The 21,656-nt window shown below is 43.2% G+C and overlaps 1 protein-coding gene across 1 annotated transcript in view; it reads left to right on the top strand.

Moving 5' to 3' along the window:
- The window catches only part of efhd2 (EF-hand domain family, member D2), a 61,980-nt gene that overhangs the window by 34,793 nt on the left and 5,531 nt on the right, over nucleotides 1–21,656 (top strand). The window lies entirely within an intron of this gene.

Here is a 21,656-nt window from a genome sequence, read left to right as displayed (position 1 = left end):
TACTAGTGCTCAATCCCGTTAACAAACCAGAAATAATTAAAAGTCCTGGCATTTGTCTGATAAAACAGACAACAAACTATAAAACAATATGAGTGATCTTGCTCTTGGCAATTGTTGGTGATCAGATAATCCAAATAATAGAGAATACTCATACTACTCACCACCCCACAAAAGCCTTTCTAGAATTGACTACATTTTGACATGTAACTGTGTAATTTCCAAAATCACGAATCCTGAAATTCACCTCATTGTAATCTCAAGATCACGAGCCGATTAGTTTCAGTCTCATTAATGACACCAGTCCGAAACACCTCACTGACGGACAAAGAATTTAACCATTTATTTTCCAGAGAATGGGCATCCTTCATTGAACTGAATTACTCTCCAGAAATATCACCATTCCTACTCTGGCAAACGGCAAAGGCAGTTCTGAGAGGTAGTAATATTTCATTCTCCACCCATAAGAAAAAGAAGGACAAGAATGCCAAAATAAACTAGAACAACAACTAAAAGACTTGTGTAGTTTCTTGATGAATTTGAGATAAGAGTCATTGTACTTTCGACATTAATTGGCTTAATAAAAAATCACATACTAACAAACAGACTGATTATAATATACCCTTCTGAACATGCTTAGTCATAGCAATACAATCAATTTGTTGAGTGTGAGAGCGAAACTCCCATCTGGCAGCTTCCTTAGTTCTTTTAACAAACAATCAAGACAGGAAAATTTTCTCACAGTTCCTCTGCCCCAGGCAACCATCTATTGCACTCCAAATCAATTAACCGCAAAGAAGAAGGGTTTAGACAACTGTACAGGATGTTACATATAAATGCATACATTCAGAACCTCAGAAATAAATCAAAAATTTTGTCCAAAGTCAGGAGGGCATCGGACCCTCCAGTGAACCTGTCCCTGCCTATCATCAATGTCCCTCAAAACCCCGCAAAAAAATAAAACCAGAGGTCCCAATATATCCATTTCAACCTGTCCCAGAAAACTTAAAAGAGAACAATACTAAATCAAAGTAATGTCTTGCTAAAAATATCTACTGTAGAGTACAGACCTTTTATCAATAATACAGGTTTCATTGTAATAAACAAACTCCAATATTATAAAAACATGCATAACACATGTATGTATCGAACTGTTGCTTTTTAACACCATCAACTTTTAATGATATTTCACTCGACACTCCTGATCATGATGATCCTCATTCAGGGTCTGTCGTCCATTTTCATCCTTCATTTTTGAATGTCCATCTTTGAGTGTTCAAGTCCATTAGGCTGTTAGGATCTCTGGACCCAGCCACCCTCTGACTGGTCCTGAAAGAAAAATTCACCAGCCAGTATCTTGCACACACATCAAATACAGTATAATAATTTCACTTTTGCATTATACTTCAACATTATTCCAATATATGATTAACATTTTCCTTTCCCCCCCTTTGTCCATGCATTTTCTTATTTAAAAATAGACTTGAGTATATGACAGAATCAAATATTCAGAATGGATATTTCTCTACTAGTGTTACATTGCATTTTTTTACATTGAATTTTAGCAGACGCTTTTATCCAAAGCGACTTACAATTATTCAAACACCAACGGACGCAGCCATCAGGAGCAATTAGCGGTTAAGTGTCTTGCTCAAGGACACTACAGCATGCTAGCAGGAGAAGCCTGGGATCGAACCAGCAACCTTTAGATTACGAGACGACCAGCTCTACCTCCTGAGCTATCGTCCCCGTGTTAGTAGTGTTAGCTCCTGTATGCTGACCGATTTTAACAATCCGATTTTTCAGCACACCATTAAATTTTTCACAAACACCTTGGCTTTGCGGATGAAGCTCCTAGATGTTGTTTAATTCCCAATTTTTTTTTTTGCAGAATTTATTTTACTGTTTTATCCACAAACTCTTTCCCATTACCTGAAGATATGCAATCTAGAAGTCCCCACTTGCTTATGACCTCACGACACAAGAACTTGGCTTGGCAACTGACTGAGCATCTTTACGCTTGGTTGGACCTACCCCAGTCCCCCTTGAAAATCTATCCACGTCGACAAACATGTATCTTTTACCTCCTACTGGTCTTATCATGTCAACAAAATCCACAACCAAGCGTGATTTTATCTTCCAAGTCACCTTCATGGGTGACAAGAAGAACTTTGTCTGCTTTGTTTGCTCCTGTAACTGCTTTTGCAGCCTTATCCGCTGCTTTGTTACCTTGAGTAACCCTTGATGTGTCCATTTTGTGTGCTGCACACTTAGCTACAGCTATTTCCTGTGGCTTCATCATTGCATGCAGCAATTTCCTTATCCGAGCATGATGCTTCTGTGTCCATGGGTTATCATTTAACCCCAATAAGTTACTTTTTCTTGACAATACTGTAGCTTCCATCATTTCTCCTATATGCTTCCGCTCAAATCCTTCAGCCACCATTAAAGTCATATGTGGCACACTTTTCCAAATGTCACGCTCTTTATCAAGATAATCGTCAGTGTTTACCTTCATAGCTGCTCCCATACTTCCTCATTCCACCATCAAGAATCCGGATGCTCCCCGGCTGCTCCCCTGCCACATTGCACTATCTACCTACAATTCATTCTGTTCTGCTCATCTATAAATCTTGTCTTTGGGCTTCTTCTCCTCATTCTTCTTATCCACCAACTGTATTTGGTTGAGTTTTCTGAGAGTCTCCTGGTCCTGTTCCTTCTGGTCATGCTCCTTTTTCCTCCGCTTTAGCCAACATCCGTCTGACTGCTGGGTCGTATCCTCCATTACCTCCGTTCAAGTCACTCACACTCTCTTCTCCTATTTCCAGGCTTCTGACTTGTTGTCTGCTTCCCAAACGGTTCCTTCTCTTGGTACTGTTGGAGCTCGGATACATCTTTATGGTTGTTGTAGCCTTGCCCATCTCTATTATTTGCTCATCCTCATCTTTGAAGAGATAGTTGCCCTCCATTGTCATCACTGGGAGCTGGGGATAAACATCAGTGAACTTCACCTCCTTCTCATAAGGCTTCTTTACAGATGCTCTACATGAGAAGGGTGGGGTAATCTTCTCCATCAATTTTTCTGCTTCCTTTTAATTTTTCTTTATTTCTTGTCTACTTTGTTCTCTTTTTTCTTTTGAAGCTTCGAACCATGTCTGTTCCTCCTTTAAGAACTGCTGCAGAATGCCAATTTCTGTTGGTCTTTTCTCTGTGCGTCTTTTTCCTTTTGATTTACCGTATTTTCCGGACTATAAGCCGCTACTTTTTTCCTAGGTTTTGAACCATGCGGCTTATACAAAGGTGCGGCTGTTCTGTGGATTTTTCTTCCACCACTAGGGGCGCTCTAATCGGAATTAGAATCAAAAATAGGATAGACGAAAAATCAATGCAAAGAAGAATACGCTACTTTTTCTTTGGCAGATAGAACGCGGACGATAAATTACCAACTGGTAATTATTTTCAAATCCTCACCCCTTCATCATGGAACCCACACGAAGAAGTTCGTATGATGCAAGTTTTAAGTTGAAGGCCATCGATCTTGCTATCCAGGAAGGAAACCGCGCTGCTGCACGCAAGCTTAGAATCAATTAATCTATGGTGAGACGTTGGAGGTGGCAGCGGGAAGAGCTCATGCAATGCCCAAAGTCGAGAAAAGCTTTCAGAGGACATAAAAGCAGGTGGCCTGAACTTGAAAATCCACCCAGTCCTGGAGGACTGGGTAAACACACAGAGAGCAGGTGGCCGAAGTGTATCCACTGTACAGATCTGACTAAAAGCTAAAACAATCGCCCGCAAAATGAATATTGAAGATTTCAAAGCTGGGCCGTCATGGTGTTTCAGATTTATGAGACGTAAAAACCTGTCCATCAGGGCACGGACCACTCTCTGTCAGCAACTCCCCCCTGACTATCAGGAAAAAGTTGAAAATTTCCACAAATTCGTTGAAACAAAGATACAAGAACACTCCATCGTACCAGACGACATAATAAATATGGATGAAGTACCTTTGACGTTTGATCTGCCTCTGACCAGGACTGTTAATAAGACAGGCACATCATCCGTGTTGTTGAAAACAACAGGTCACGAGAGGACGCACTTCACCTGCGTTCTGGCATGTACGGCATCCGGACAAAAACTTCCACCATCTTCACCATCTCCACCAACTTCCCACATCACAGATTCTGTGAAAGCGATCAAGAAAACAATCTCCATTCCAGCTGTGATTCCTGGAGGTACAACAAAGTATTTGCATCCGCTTGACATCAGTGTGAATCGGGCATTTAAAGCTGCACTCCGGGTTGAGTGGGAGGCTTGGATGACAAGTGGTGAGAAGTCATTCACAAAAACTGGCCGCATGCGAAAAGCATCTTTTTCTGATGTCTGTCAGTGGACCCTAACAGCGTGGAGTGCTGTGAAAAAATCCACCATCACCAACGGGTTCCGAAAGGCTGGACTGCTACGCGAAGAGAGCGGCGCACCTTCAGAGTCAACTTCACCGGAGGATGACAGTGACACGGAGAGCGAGACTGATGGAGACTGATGGAGACAGATGTGACGAAGCGCTTCTGAGGCTGTTCAACACCGACACTGAAGAAGACGACCTCATGGGTTTCAGCGAAGATGATTAAAGTGACTTGTGGTTTCAAACACAGGAGAAATGAAGGTAAATAAATGCCGTTTTTTTTCTCTTGGTTCTGTTCCGTTTTAATCAGCAAAGTTGCTGCCGTGTTAAAAGGCACTGTTCGGAAAGAATCTGTTCAGGTACATACATGTACATTTACAGTTCAAAATCGTTCTGTACATGCAGTAAATATCTAATTTTTCAACATAGATATCTGCGGCTTATAGGCCGGTGCGGCTTGTATATCTCTCTTTTTTTTAAATAGAGCGGATGCGGCTTATATACAGGTGCGCTCTATAGTCCGGAAAATACGGTACTTTTTATGTGGACACAAGCACCTGTATTGTTTTAATCAGATGTGGGTTAAGAGTTCCTTCAGCTGGCCACGGTTGTTCAATGTCAGGCCACCGCTTGCTCCATTTTCCTGATATTCTTGCAATATCTTTAATAAGAGGATTATTCTTTCGCACTACATCAATAGGAGTGATTACTTTTGTGATTTTTGTATCCATTACTTTTATTGTAAATTGAATTGATTTATTTAAAAATTATTTATAAAGCACCGTGTAATCACACTCAACCAAAAACAACTGAATTTACCAACCCCAAAGGAGATCAATAGCTTCCCACTTATGAAAGCAACTTAACTTGTTCATGATCTGATACATCTGATCATACTAATTTATCTTAAATTATCAAAATGTACATCAATGTTCATTCTCAAAACAGCCTCAATCAAGGTAAACCATACTCAGATAATGAAACCAATATTCACAGCACTCAACCGTATTCAAACAAATCAGCTTTTCCGCATGTGATCAATCAAATCAATAATTCTCCATTAATTAGGCAAATGCCTTGATTAGTCAGTCCGTTGCCAAGTCTCTTAGTAACTAATTTCAAACCCAATACAAGAAAAATAACTGCTGTAGTCCTATATGTGAGAACAAGCAATCATGTAGGTTATAACTAGATGTACACACATATAGGTAAATGCAGGTGTCTATTGAAAAGAGTTTGTGGATAAACCGCACTGGCCTGATTCACGGGATTCAGAATTTCTATGCGTTGTCATCCGCAAGCTCCCGGTGTCTGAAGAACTGCCAGATGTCTTGTCATCTGCCCCTTGGATGATCCAATTCAGACACATTCCATCTTCTCTGTGTTTCCCGCAGCTTTCACTCAGCAAAGTAAAAGACGGGAAGATCACAAATATATATATATATATATATATATATATATATATATATATATATAGAGAGAGAGAGAGATCACAAAAAACAAAAAGAACAACACAAGAGTTTAGTGTTTTATCAGCTTTTTTATTTCTCGCGCATTTGAAATAAAGCAATGTTTACATTTATTCATACAACGCATTTAAATCTAAAGAGTATATTAGTCAATCTAATATCACCTCTAATTATGTTTCTTCTATATTCCTACTTAATTTTATTTCTTTTTTATTTTATTTTAATCATTTATTTATTTATTTTCTTCTATCATACTCAGAAAGGAGAGCGAGAGAAGGGGGCTTCTTCTCAGCCCCTCTTGTCAGGGGGAGTCGACTAAGTTCCACCCTATATGAAGCACCACCCCTTGCTCCACCTCTTAAATTTAGGCACAGCTTCCAGTTTGCTCTTGTTGTCAGCGAGCGAACGTCCTGTTTTAGCTCCCCGTCGGAACAGCCCAGCCCAATGCAGCCACGCAGTCATAACTCAAAGCTGGTTCCTTTCACTCAGCAGCCGAAACACAAAACCTCTTCTCTTGCATCAAAAATCCAGATTTTCCTTCTATTTCACCAAGACTATCTGCTCCTTTAACCAATAGGACTCACAGCAAGCACTGTCACACACACTCCAAGCACAAAGAGGAAAAACTCACACACCAACCAAACAATCCACAAATCCTACTCATAATTCAGAGCAGAAGATTTTCTTTTCTTTTCTGAATGTGTACATGCGTGTGTAGGCAGACTGTTTCTGGTGATTCTAGTCATTCTCTCAAGAAGGCTCATTTTGTTATCAAATATATAAAGTCCTTTGAAGATTCATATCCTTTATCAAATGTATAAAATGTCCTTGAAAGAAAAAGGATCATATATATTTATCAAACGTCCTTAAAGAAAAAGGCTCATATACATTTATCAAACGTCCTGAAAGAAAAAGGCTCATATATATTTATCAATATAGGGGCAAGAAAGGTTTCTTTTTTGTATTTTTTTAACTGCTCACCACATATGTATACCTATTTAATAACCCATGTATTCTATATATCATTTATACATATACAAGAACAATACACAAATCTCTTCACACCTCTTTAGCCGGCACACTCACACACACACACACACAGGCACACTCACACCCCAAAAGGAAAAAGACATGTCTGTACAGCAACACATCTGATTCTCCAAAAACTTCAACAGCGCTTTATACTTTAACGTCAACTCATGTATACTTTTCTAATTTCATCAAGATTTTCACTTTGGCCAGACTTTTAAATTTTCACTTGGGCCAAACTTTGAACAAATTATCCTTTTTATCTGATTCTTTCAGCATGCATGTTCACCGTGCACTCATTCTCTTAGGCTGGTTCAGCCCTTTCCCCATTTTTTCTCAAACTTTATTTTTCATCTTTTAGGCCTTTAACTTGTAACTCTTTTTGCTTCACTTTTCATCTTTTTCATCTTACTTTAGGCTTAACTTTTATCTCTTTCACTTTTCATCTTTTTCATCTTACTTCATATAATTTTATATTGAGTCAATTCCCCTGACCAGGGTTATTTCCTCTTTGTTTTTCCTACCTAGATTTGACTATATTATATTTTCATTTCATTCACGCAGCGTTTAATGTACCCATGTCTTACGGATTAAGGAGATTCGGGCCCTGTGTTCTTAATCTTGCATGGTTATTTAAATAACTTTTGGCTACTAGTTCTGCCATTCTAAAATTACTTTTTGCCTAAACTTTCTCCACATCTTTTAAGCCTTTAACTTTTACTTTTAACTTCATCTTTTATTTCTCTCGTCTCTATTCTCTATTTCAACTTAATTCTCTTTTTCTTAATTTATTATTCTCTTATTCCCCTTATTTACGTCTCTTACAACTTAATACACCCCAATTTAGACGGAAACTCACTTCACACATCAACACATCATCTCCATCTCCGCACAATCTGCTCTTGTCAGTGCAGCCTATCTGCACAAAACACTACCGCTTCCATATCCACACACAGCTCAATTTTGTGAGGTAACACTCACCCTGAGAGTGGTAATTCGCTGGAGCAGGCAGCATCGGCAGGTGAGGCCCAACAGATCCTAGTTTGTGACGCCACTTTGTAGTTTCTTGATGAATTTGATGTGTTGATGAAGAAGGAGTGACCACTGACGCTGACTTGAGTAAAATAATAGATTTATTACAAAAGAACAGCATCAGATCAGACTTGCCATGGATGTCTAGGAGAGAACCGAGCTGGTTGGATTCTCTGTCAAATGAAACCCAGGCAGGTTCTTTTATGCTTAACCAGAGACAACGTTGACCATCTCATTCCCCTACATAGGTCACCGTTCACATTTTCACCTCCCTTATCACCGGGACCCCTGACAATGGGCCCTCTCTCTCTCTCTCTCTCTCTCTCTCTCTTAGCCCCTGGCACCATCTGTTAGTAATTATCTTATACAATGGGTACTGTCTTGGGACGCCACTCATTCCAAGACACCTCACTTGCACTGCCAAAAAGCCCACTCACCAACTAAACAAATCCGGAATAAGATCCAGACAATTAAGTCTGAAACATCATAACATCATCGATCAAAAGACACAATTTCTCATGCAACAAACAAGAGTGAATCATTTTGATTCAATGAATAGTTGGGGAGACAGTCTCCCGGACTGTATGTCTCCTCGGTGCCCACTTCTCAGTTGACTCGCCACTCAAACACCACTAACCCATTTTGATCACCTTAACAATTGCCAAGAAAATATTATCACTAAATTAGAAAAACACAGATAATCTCACCACATCCTAATGGTTTAATTTATTAATAGAATACATCTCAATGGAAAAACTATTGGCAATATCCAAAAACAAGGCTGATTAATTGAATGCAATATGGGCTACTTTTATCACTGGCATAACCCCATCCATTAATACTGTACCTGAGGCTTCCTAAGTCGGGGCAATGTCATGGTGTTTGGGTCATGTGGGGGTCCAACTGGTTTCATCGGGGCTCTGCGGTTCGGTGGGTGCCCGGCGGTTGTGGGGACATCCTTGACACTTCCTGTCCTATGATCATGGGGGTGTCCCAGGGCCCCACAACCGGGGGGATATTAGGGGGGCAGGTGGTGGCCTCCGCTCTTGTCCCTGGGTTGAGCTGGCCTGTCTCCGGGGGTGGGGTGCCTGTGGCTGCCGTCCATGTGTTGATTTGGGACGTGGTTGTGGGTTTGTGGATCAGGTTTGGGGCGGGGGGTGCCGATTTCGGGTTCGCCCCGTGGGCGGTGTGGTGTGGCTTGCGTGTCCTTCTGCATCCCGGGGGCGGGGGGGGGGGGGGGGGCTGAGCCTACACCACACAATACGCCTAGGGTTTGCGGGACGGTGGGGTGCGAGCTATGTGGGTGGGGATGCGACTGGCAGCTGCGATCTTGCCCGTCGCGCTCCTACCCCGACGTGCTTCTCGTCCATTCCACAATTTTTTATTCCACACTTATTAGCCTAGAACACATACACTGGCACACAAATCTTAGTCTGAATAACATTCCACCAGACCAGGGTCTGCCGGGCAGTAGGGGGGGTTCAGGTTTGAATTGCTTGGAGGATTTGCACCTCCATACCCTGCAACTTGAACTGCAATTGCCAACAGCACATATTGAGTATTGGGATTTTCCCCGGTGACGGGGCGCTGGTGGGTTGGTGTGGGGGCGTGGTTGGGTGGTCCCCCTGCCAGCTGGTCTGGAAACCTGGCGGCTTGTACCTGGTGGTTTCTAGCATGCTGCGGCCTGGCGGGGCTTCAGAGAGTGCCTTCTGAGGCCCCTGGGGAGCCGCTTGCTATTGTGGATGTGGGTTGGGGTGCAGGTGGCGGCTGTCGGCCTCTGCTCCCGCTGTGTGGCTTCTCGACGGCTGGTGCCCCATGTGGTGGACGGTCCATATATCTTGAGGCCTGTTGGCGTCGGCAGGGAGGCTGGTGGTTGGAGGTTGGTGATGCAGATTATGAACAAGTAGCAATGGACAAGATTCTCAAGTTTACCTGCAAATGCAGTCAGGGGCAAAAAAAAATGAAAAGAGCCCCCAAACAGGCTCTCAGAGTGTAGATGGGGTAGGGTTGGGGTTAGCCCACATAATAACTCCAACAACTATGAAGATATTTGCATACACACATTTATATATTAAATGACACACCGAGGCTGATATACAGAGACTCATGTTTTTGATAGACTCTACATTTTGTTGTGTTGTCCGCACTTTTAAACTCCTAAATAATTCCACTTTTCTGAAACATCTATATTATTGCTGTTTAATAAAAGCCTTTTTAAAAACAAAAGATGTTGTGCGTCGATGACGCTGTTGACCATTCCCTCAAAACACAAGAACAATGCAGATTGCCCCAATCAGCAGGCTTCAAGTCCCCATTCAGCAGGGTGTCAAGTAGCCATGTGACAAGTAACTAGGCTGTGTTGGTCCTCCAACCATTTGTATTCTCGGAGCTGGCTGAATGAAGTCAAGTGTGGGGAAAACTATGAAGGCGATCATATCAGAATCACAGTTTGCCATTACCTTGTCATTAACAACTGACTCTGTACATTTCACTGCTATTTGCTGATCTGCCAACAAGCTTGTGTTCCAGACACACCCCCTATTCAGGTAAGTCCTCTCTTATGTGGGCGTGCTCTTAGCCAGGTGCAACCCTAATCACACGAGCAGCTGTATTCTATCACCTATTTATGGTCCTGCCCTTCAAGCGTTGGCCCATTTGTAGTCGCTCTCGTGTGAAGACGCTCTGTGTAAAGACGCACGTCTACCTCTGCACGTCAACCGAAGCAAGGACACCGAACAAGGCAAACCTGCCTTCTTTCTCTCACTCCATACAAAGTGTGCTACTACCGCATCCCTACAACTTCAAGGTCACCCAGAAAGCGTCGTTATACCATACGCCGATGCAATCCGGGTAACCTCAGGTCCCTGCAGCAAACATCTTCTGCAAAGACCTCCTTCTCTGTTGGCTTGTGGAATTGTCGATCTGCAGTTAACAAGGCAGACTTCATTTCTGGTCATGCCAACCAACTCTCCTTAGAGCTCCTTGCTCTCACTGAGACATGGATTAAACCGGAAGATAGCGCAACCCCGGCTGCACTCTCCACTAACTACTCATTCTCCCACACATCCAGACCATCTGGCCGTGGTGGTGGGACTGGCCTGCTAATTTCCAACACATGGAAATTTAATCCACTGCTGCCTTTAAACAACTTTGCCTCCTTTGAATATCACGCCGTCTTGGTGACTGCTCCGGTGAAAGCCTATGTGGTCGTCATCTACCGTCCACCAGGACAACTAGGTGACTTCCTACATGAGCTTGACACCCTGCTGTCATCAATCCCTGAGCACGAGTGTCCCATGCTCGTCCTCGGAGACATGAACATTCACTTGGACAGTGCGAGCTCGGCTGACTTCCTGTCTTTGGTTCGCTCGTTCGACCTAAGACAGATCCCGACTCCACCGACTCACAAGGCTGGCAAAGAGCTTGATCTCATTCTTGCTCGGAGCTGTACCACCGACAACCTATGGGTCACTCCTCTTCATCTCTCTGACCACTTCTTCATCCACTTCAATGTCCAGCTACCAAAACAACCCCCCACCTCCCCACCCATGGTTACTATCCGCAGCAATCTCCGCAACTTGTCTCCCACCCACTTCTCCTCTGTGCTCTCCTCTTCTCTTCCACCCCACGGCACTTTCTCCTCTCTGCAGGTTAATGATGCCACTGACTCCCTCTGCTCCACCTTGAGCTCATGTCTGGATAGCCTGTGTCCACTATCCACCAGACCTGCTCGTTCAACCCAGTCGCACCCTTGGCTGACTGACACCCTCCGGACAACGCGCACTGACCTCAGAGCAGCTGAGAGGAAATGGCACAAATCCAAAACAACTGAGGATCTTGCTAGCTACCAGACACTGCTGTCCTCCTTCTCTTCCAGCATCACTGCTGCCAAGAAGGCCTTCTTCAACGATAGGATCAACGGTGCCACAGACACACGTAAGTTATTCACCACCTTCAAGTCTCTGCTTTACCCTCCACCACCTCCCCCAGCTACTAACCTCACTGCTGACTGCCTTTCCTCCTTTTTTACTAACAAAGTGGCAGCCATCAGCAGCCAATTCACTAAACAACTTACTCACAACCTGTCTTCTCCAGCCCTAGGCTCATCGTTCCCTGGTTTCACTCCCCTCGCTGAAAGTGAGGTATCTAAACTACTAACATGTAGCCGTCCTACTACCTGTCCGCTAGATCCGATCCCATCCAACCTCCTTCAAGCCATATCACCGACTATCACCCCGGCAATCACACATGTGATTAATTCTTCCGTAACTTCCGGCACTTTCCCTTCCGCTTTCAAAGCGGCTCGGGTCGCACCACTGCTCAAAAAACCCTCACTCGATCCCAATCAAGTAGGAAACTATCGGCCGGTCTCTCTCCTCCCATTCCTTTCCAAAACCTTAGAGAGGGCGGTCTCTAGACAGGTTACAGAGTACCTGTCAAGAAACAACCTTCTTGATACACTTCAATCTGGCTTCAAAAGTGGTCACTCCACCGAAACTGCCCTGTTGTCTGTGACAGAGGCCTTAAAAACTGCTAGAGCTGCTGCAAAATCCTCGGTTCTCATTCTGCTAGACTTATCAGCTGCTTTTGACACTGTCAATCATTGCATACTCCTGTCCATACTCTCAAGCATGGGCATAACGGGCAGTGCACTTTCCTGGTTCGAATCTTACCTTACTGGGCGCTCGTTCAGTGTGACATGGCGAGGCCAGCTGTCTGTGCCTCACAACCTCACCACAGGGGTGCCCCAAGGCTCGGTGCTAGGACCCCTCCTCTTTGCCATATACACCACCTCACTGGGCCCGATCATCCGCTCACATGGCTTTTCATATCACTGCTATGCGGATGATACTCAACTCTATCTGTCCTTCCCGCCCGATGACCCTACTGTCTCGACGCGGATCTCGGATTGTCTCGCTGACATATCCACATGGATGAAGGATTATCATCTTCAACTAAATCTGGCGAAAACGGAACTGCTGGTCTTCCCGGCCAAACAAGGTATTTATCACAACATTGATATTAAAATCGACTCTCTATCTCTTGTTCCTACCAAGGCTGCAAGGAATCTTGGTGTCATTATTGATGACCAACTGACATTCTCGGACCATGTTGCCGCCGTCTCCCGGTCCTGCCGCTTCGCACTACTCAACATCCGAAAAGTCAGGCCGTACCTGACCCAATATGCCACTCAACTGCTGGTACAAACCTTGGTGATGTCCCGTCTCGACTACTGCAACGCCCTCTTAACAGGATTGCCGGCCTGTGCGGTGAAGCCACTTCAGATGACAGAATGCGGCGGCGCGACTGGTGTTCAACCAGCCAAAGAGGGCACACGTCACTCCGCTGCTCATCGAGCTCCACTGGTTACCTGTAGCCGCCCGCATCAAGTTCAAGTCTCTTATGCTGGCCTACAGAGTGATTGCTGGGAATGCTCCCACCTACTTAAGTGCTCTTGTAAGAGCACATGTTGCCCCCCCGGATGCTGCGCTCGTCAAATGAGCGTCGCCTGGCTCTGCCGGCCATACAGCCACGGCAATCCAGGCTATTCTCATTTGTAGTTCCACGTTGGTGGAACGAGCTGCCAAAAATGACCAGAGCGGGGACCTCCCTCTCTGTCTTTAAGAAGCACCTGAAGACCCAGCTCTTCACTGAGTACCTCCTGTCCTAATCTACAATTACTTAGCACCACCTTTCAGTATTTATTGTTATACCAATGTTGTTATTACACTAATCTCTGTCGCAATGTAGCTGAATGTTATTCTCCCTTGTAAGTCGCTTTGGATAAAAGCGTCTGCTAAATGACTAAATGTAAATGTAACAAGTCATAGCTTTAAAAATATTTGCTTATTTGCACAAGTGACATCTTGTTTTGAAACTGATTCTTCACTTTAAAGTGATGCACAAAAAAAACCCATCAAAGACCACCAAATGTACCTAAAGTCTGCGCTGGGTCACATATGAGTAAGATGTTCAATCATGGGAGCTGGTTGTAGGACGATGTTGCAATTGCAGTAAACTGTGACCACAATATTATACCTTTGGATTACGGTTGGGAAAGATATAAGTGAATTGTCTTAAATGTTGTCCAGAGGAGTAATTCCTTGTTGTTTCCAAGACCTGAGGATTATTGCTTTGTTTTTTACCAGAAAATCCGGGTTGTGCCAAATTGGAATGAACTTGTTTGGAGATAGTGTAACCACAGTTTGTTGAATTTCTACCAGGCTGACGGAGTTGTTGCGATGAAAGGGTTTTTAAGGAAATTGTTTCTTCATAGATTCAGTAAGGAATGGGAGATCAGCTATTGATAAATCCTGCTTATAATAAATCATGGTATTGAGGTTAGTTAAGATGTGATGAATGTGGATTTGTAGTTTTCCCATGCAGCAACACTGAGCATCCAAGGTAATTGCTATACTACCTTTGACGTGGACATTTCCACAGCACGCCATTCAGTACCCAAGAGGTGACTAAATAAGCACAACAACTTTACTCCTTTATCGAAATTTATTTTAGATGGTTGCAAGCATCGAGAGACACAACAGCTTCGAGCAAGTCTCTGCACTGATCTCCGAGGGACAAGGAGAAAAGCACACATCTATATAGATTTTAAGTATATGTTACTTAATTTATCTGCCTCATGTACACAGAAGGGAGGGCAGTCAATAAGTGCTTATATGGCACAACAGATGTACAGAGGCTAACAGAGGGGAAAAAAAGGTGTTTGGTGCCTTCACATCCTCCCTATCTGGTACAGTGCTGCTGAAGTCATGGATTAGGTTGTTATTGCGCGGTTCACATCGAGGACGTCGGGTTACTTGAAGTAGCGCAAACTTATAAATTGTAAAGCAGATATTATATGGCCTAATAGCGATATTGGAACAATTTATCTTACACCGTGCCCATGATTTCCTAAAATTGCGGGGTTGGGGGTGCGAGTCCTTCAGGCAAGTCGAACCCAGATCACTCGCACCCCTCCTGTCCCGCAGACCCTGGTCTGATGGAGTGTTGTTTGGAGTAGGATTGGTTTGCCAGTGTATGTGTTCTAACCGAGGCCATGAGGGATGGGCGGGGTGCAGGCTATGTGGGTAGGGATGCGGCGGGTAGCTGCCATCTTGCCTGTCACACTCCTGCCCAAGCGCGCTTCTCGTCTGTCCCAAAATTTTAATACCACTCACTAATGTGAGTGGTATTAAAATTTTGGGTAGTGAATGTGCTGGGTAGTGAATGTGCTGAGTATGACTTTTGGCACTGGGAGAGATAGGCGAGTCGCGACCAGATCGATCCAGAGGCGCAGCAGGCCGGGGAGCCCCCCCCTAAGTGGGCTCACCCAGTGAGCCCACCTCCCGTACCTGGTCAGGATGAATTTCATTAATAATAATTAAACTGGATATAAATGTCAGTGTGTACTCATCAGCCAATGCAGTAAACATGTCCATGGCAACAGCAAGCTCCACCAATCAGAGACAATGCTGTTGCAATTAGGATTATAGGTAGTGTAGTCCCCATGACATTGTTAATGAAACATGTTTTTCTTAAAACAATTATTATATACATTGTGTAATATTTACATTTGTAATCAGAAAAGCAAAATTATAAAAGTTTCAAACCCTGACCCTAACTATAGCCAAGTACAAAGACAAACATTCTGTGCCATTTTGTTATGCATCTTGATGCAATGGCCTCATGGGTAAAGTAGTTGTATGATTATAACCCTGAAAATGAAATTAATTTATGGGTAAATAATGCTGTTCCTGTGTAACCAGGGGCTGATTTGGTCAGGGAATATACCTGTGTTGCCGGAATTGACATATGTGATCCACCGTGGATTTGTGGTACATTTGCTACCCTTTGACTTCTTTTCACATCATTTGAAAGTGGAGAATAAGAGCTTCAAAACAATGTGTCACTTCTGCGAATCAAGCAAATATTTTAAAAGCTATGGCTTGTTGTTGCTTCTGAGATAATCACCCTCAAAGTTTTCCCCGCTCTAGGATCCATTCAGCCAGCTCCCAGTTGGGTGATGCAAATGGTTTGGAGGGCGAACAAAGGCACAAGGCAATTTGCCACATGGCCACCTGACATCCTGCTGAATGGGGAAATCTCTGCATTGTTCTTGTGTTTATCGAGAATGCTGAACAGCGCCATCGACACACAAATTCTTTGTTTTTAAAAAAGCTTTTATGTAACAGTAAGAATATACATGTTTTGTAAAAGTGGAATTATTTAGAAGTTTAAATGTGCGGACAACAAAACATTGGTATCTGCTTGCCGCTTGAGTGAATGAGTGAACATAATGTACAGGTTATCAATGAATACAAGTATGTAGAGTTTGTCAATAATATTTGGCTCTGTATATCAACCTCTGTGTGTCATTAAATATATACATTTGTGTATCGACGGTCTCACTGACTGTATCACGGAGTACATCAACTTCTGTGTGGAAAACACTGTAACCACCAGGACTGTACAGTGTTTTCCCAACAGCAAACCCTGGATTACTCCAGATATAAAGGCTCTTCTCAAAAGAAAAGGACCTTTAAATCAGCAGACAATGAGGAGCTAAAGGTGAAACTGAAACAGCTGAGGAGGAAGATCAGAGAGGGGAAGGACAATTACAGAAGAAAGATGGAGGACCAGTTCCAGCAAAAGAACACCAGAGGAGTCTGGAGGGGCATCAAAACCATCTCGGGCCACAACGAACCAGACCCCCAGGATATGGGGGATCTGAGGTGGGTGAATGATCTCAATTTGTTTTTCAATACATTTGATCAGTCACTTACGCCTCCCCAGCCTATTCACCTCTGCTGCTACCTCCGTGGTCTGCACCCCAGGTGTTCTGCCCCACCCCCTTTCCTTTAATACTCAGCTCACAGCCACCCCCCACTGCTTCTCCTACCAGAGACACAACCCCCCCATTCACACCCTCCACTCAGCCCCCCTGCTCCAATCTGTCCCTCACTACCATCCAGGTGAGGAAAGAGTGCCAGGATCCTGAAAACATGCGCAGACCAGCTCTGTGGGATAGTGGAGCAAATGTTCAACATGACCCTGAAGCTGGGGAGAGTGCCACAGCTGTGGAAGACATCCTGCGTGGTACAGGTGCTGAAAATCCCGCACCCCAAGGACCTCAGCAATTACATGCCGGTGGCACTGACGTCTCACCTCATGAAGACCCTGGAGAGGCTGGTCCTTGTGCATCACCGCCCCCTGGTAAGAGCATCAATGGACCCGCTCCAGTTTGCCTACCAGCCTGGCATCGGGGTGGATGACGTCATCTTCCTGCTACATCGAGCTCTCTTACCTGGAGAAGCCTAGGCTGCAATGTGAGGATCTTGTTCTTTGATTTCTCAAGTGCTTTCAACACCATTCAGCCTGTGCTCCTGAGAGACAAGCTGCAGCACACAGGACTGGGTGTTCACCTGAACAATAAACTGGACTGGACTAATAACATACATGCACTTTATAAGAAGGGTCAGAGCAGACTATCTGCTTAGAAGACTTAGGTCCTTTGGAGTGCAGGGGGCTCTCTTGAGGACCTTCTTTAACACCGTGGTGGAATCACCCATCTTTTATGGAGTGGTCTGCTGGGGCAACAGCCTCACCACAGCTGACAGGAAGAGACTTGACAAACTTCTCAAGAAGGCCAGCTCTGTCCTGGGTGGCGCCCTGGACCCAGTGCAGCTGGTGGGAGAGAGGACGATGATGGCTAAGCTGTCATCCATGATGGAGAACGAATCCCACCCCATGCATGAGACCCTGATGGCACTGGAGATCTCCTTCAGCGATAGGCTGCTTCACCCAAAGTGTGGGAAGGAGCGCTATCGCAGGTCCTTCCTTCCTGTGGCTGTCAGACTGTATAACCAACAGTGCAACCAGTAGACGCCACACACAGACACACACACACACACACACACACACACACACACACACACACACAGACGCAGTGTGTGGAAAAAATCCAAGTGCAATCTTTTATATTAAAAAAAAAAAGTGCAATCCCTGATGTGCAAGATAGTTGCAATACACTTAGTACTCTGGTTCCTATTTATGGTAATTTTGTTTTATGTTTCTATATATTTTATATTGTTTATAGTGTGTACCTTGATATGCTCCCGGATATGCTTGATGTAAATTTTCCCGTTGTTTGACTAATAAAGGTTTATCTTATCTTATGACAAATGTTTTCTTGGCGTTATTATGTTTGTTCATATAATTGTGTTGTTCATAATGTGCATCACCAACATCAACAGACTTCTTAATGTCATCAACTTCTTTTGTATACACTTCGGGTGTATCGTCGGTCTCTGGTGGTTCTTGAGAATATTCTGTTTCATCAGCACATTCAAGAAGAAACCCGGTGTTTGAAATGTAGTAGTCCAGTACGAGCTGCTTACACTGACTTGGATATATCACACAGGTTAGATTAATCCGTGATATGATTTAGAGCTCCCGCCACCAGCGTCTCATGATCCATAACAACACGGAGATGAACGTTTTTACAGACAAGTGAAACCTAAGGCTTCTTGTTTTGCGCATTATCCATCTGTTTACGGAAGTGACGTCAGCTTTTCTTCTTCGCGGGTTACACCACCTACGCAATAATGTATCCGGGTGTGTATCAAACATGTACGATTTAAAGGTTGAAATCTATCAAAACTGTTTCACATTGTGACTTCACATCACATGGAATATGGAGGGATGATCTTCACATGGATGGTCGCTTTAAAGGAAACGATCGATCGGCATTCGCGCTGTTCAGAGTCTTGGTAAGTTAACTGTGTTTCCCCATGTAATCTAACAGGAATATTTAACTCGATGGTTTAACATTTATCTACAATTTATACATCAAACGCTGTTTTGAAAATACCACAAAAAAAACACAATGGAACTTGAATCTGGAAAAATCAAAATTTACTTCCAGAAAGCCATTTTAACTTATTTGGCAGCTCGTGGAGATTTTAGGAATGCATGACAATTTAAGTATCACTGCAGTGGGTCACATACAGTATGTCATCTGCAAAGCCATGAATTGTATGTTTGGCAATTTAAGTGGCGCCCCCTATAGACACTACCACCCCTCTAAAAGTACATGTCCAGAGCTGTCCAAAACAGTTTACCTTATTTTGGTATCTCTTTTAATTACTGAGATCTACAGCTTCAAAGGAGACCTCTGGTCAGGGTTCAAAGGTCAATATCTCAGTCTAGGGTCCACTGAAATCTCTCAAACATGTTAACCTACAAGATCAGACCTTTCCAAAAATGTGTTTGGTTTTGTTCTATGACAAAGCAAAACAAAATCAAATAAATTATACTCCTTTTCAGAGGGGATTGTTCTACAATGACACAGATATTGATATTTATTTAAGAGAAACAGCTCCACAGCGTCGGAATATATTGATATTATCATACCACCACCTACCCAAAACAAACATAGATAAATATAAAATTACTTTTTTTTGTTATTTTGTCCTTACAGGCATGCTTGCTACCTGGCCTTCTGATCTTTTGTTAACTGGGGCTGGGGACACCTGGGAAAGCACAATGGGTTGTCATGCCTTCTTGTGTTGTGATACATCTTCATCAGGAGTACCCGAATGAAGACAGGGAGTAAACAGGCTTTAAACCTCACATAAAAAAAATATATATAATGTAATGTTATAAACTTTTTATGTACAGCATTATACATTCATTTAATACCGTTCTAAGAAATTTTATTGAAGTCTAATCTTTTTCTTTTTTCTTTAGTAATGACATTTACTTTATTGAAATAAAGGCTGATAGGGCTCTATTGCAGGCATGAGCTGAGGCAGGCAGACACGATGAAGGAAGTCACTAACAACTGTATGTGAGGGAAAAAACAAGTGTCAAATCTGGACTACCTTGGAAAAAGAAAATAAGACAGGAACAAGGAATAGAGATTAGGCTGTTGTCATGACCACTGTTACACACCTGCAGGCATTTTTCTCAACAGAAATTGATGCATCCGTGTAGTGTTCATTTTTGTGACAATTAACTGTACTGCTCACTTTGTGAAATACACAAGGGAACAGCATTTGAGTAATGCATATATTACCCAAATGACAAGTAAGGACCAAAAAAGTACGGTGAAGAAGGTGACTTACATGTTTGCAGAAAGCAGCTGATTATGAAAGGGATTGTGGGGTTAGATGGGTGCTGGGTCACCATGTGCTGGATCTGTTCCCATTCCACCTGGACCTGGAATCTCAAGAACAGCCACTGCTTTCAGCTTAGTCACAAAGGGTGCCAGGTCATGGATGACCTCGTCAAAGTGGAGGTCCATAAGCTCAGTTCCTTATTCAAATACACAGGAGAGAGCACATAACTTAGCATACAGTTTGAGTAATTCATTTGGTCTCAACTGTTGACAAACTGTTACCAAAGGAAATGCAATTAGAAATGTTATGTTTACTGCTTGTTTTTAATATTATTACGCTGGCAAATGTAGACATAATCCTTGTTGTTCAGGTGGTGCCAAAATCTTTCCAGCGGGGCAAATGTGTTTGGAATCTTGCATATATTAGTATACAGATGAAAACTTGCGTCAGACAATTTAGAATTAACTAACCAGTAGTATACAGTATTTGGTCTTCACCAATAACATGTTCCCCTCTCTTGGCCTTTTGAAACTTTATTTGGGACAGCAGATCTCCTGCTGTAGTGCTTGCTTGGACAGAATGCACAGAATTTTCGTGGAAATGCAATGTGGCCGGGTAAAGCCTGAAATGAGAAGGATTTGAATGGGATTCCTATCAAAATACTTAAGAGCTAGAAGCTAAAATTTTACATTGGTGGTACCAGTGCCTGGAAGTTTTACAAACTGGCACCATACACTGGTAATATGTAAAACTGGTATATTCCCAAATAAAATGTTTGATGTGGCACTGGGCAGGTCTGCACTTTACTTAAACTTACTAGGTATGGGAAGACCACGTCTTTTTAGTGCGAACTGTAGAATCACACTGTGGAACCCCTTCAATGCAGATGTTTGGTAGAGAGGGCTCAGCTTTTTCACATCACCAAGAACACGCTTGTTCATTTGCATCTTGTCCAGCTTGTGGACAAGGCTTCGCTACATTCTTCAGTAACAAAATGATAGCTATCGACAGAATTTTAGTGCCTCAACATCCAGAAATAATCCTACCCTCCAGTTCTCCAGTAATATGACTGCTGCCATGTCTCACTTCCTCCCCTTAGCCATAAAAAGACTGGACGATATTGTTGGTCAGCTCAGGTCCTCCACCTGCTGCCTGGACCCTCTCCCTACCACATTTTTTAAAACTTTTTAACTTTTTAACTGCCTAGCACATGAGGTATTAGAAATTGTAAATGGCTCTCTTCAATCAGGGATATTTCCTGCAGCATTTAAAACAGCTTTCATTAAACCACTCCTGAAGAAGAGCAATCTCGATGCAACAGTTATGGCCAACTACAGGCTCATTTCCAACCTGCCTCAGCAAAATACTTGAAAAAATAGTTTACCTTCAGCTTAACAACTATCTAACCTCAAACAGCCTTTTAGACACCTATCAATCTGGCTTTCGACCTCCCCATACCACAGAAACAGCACTTATTAATGTTCTGAACAATCTGCACATTAACACTGATGCTAAAAAATGATATGTTCTTCTGCTCCTGGATCTCAGTGCTGCCTTTGACACTGTTGACCATCAGATTTTATAAGCGAGATTACAAAAATGTGTGGG

This window comes from Zeus faber, assembly GCF_960531495.2.
Source record: "Zeus faber genome assembly, chromosome: 15".
NCBI classification, from domain to species: domain Eukaryota; kingdom Metazoa; phylum Chordata; class Actinopteri; order Zeiformes; family Zeidae; genus Zeus; species Zeus faber.
Note: the sequence above shows the minus strand (reverse complement) of the source record. Positions and strands in the feature narration are given on the sequence as shown.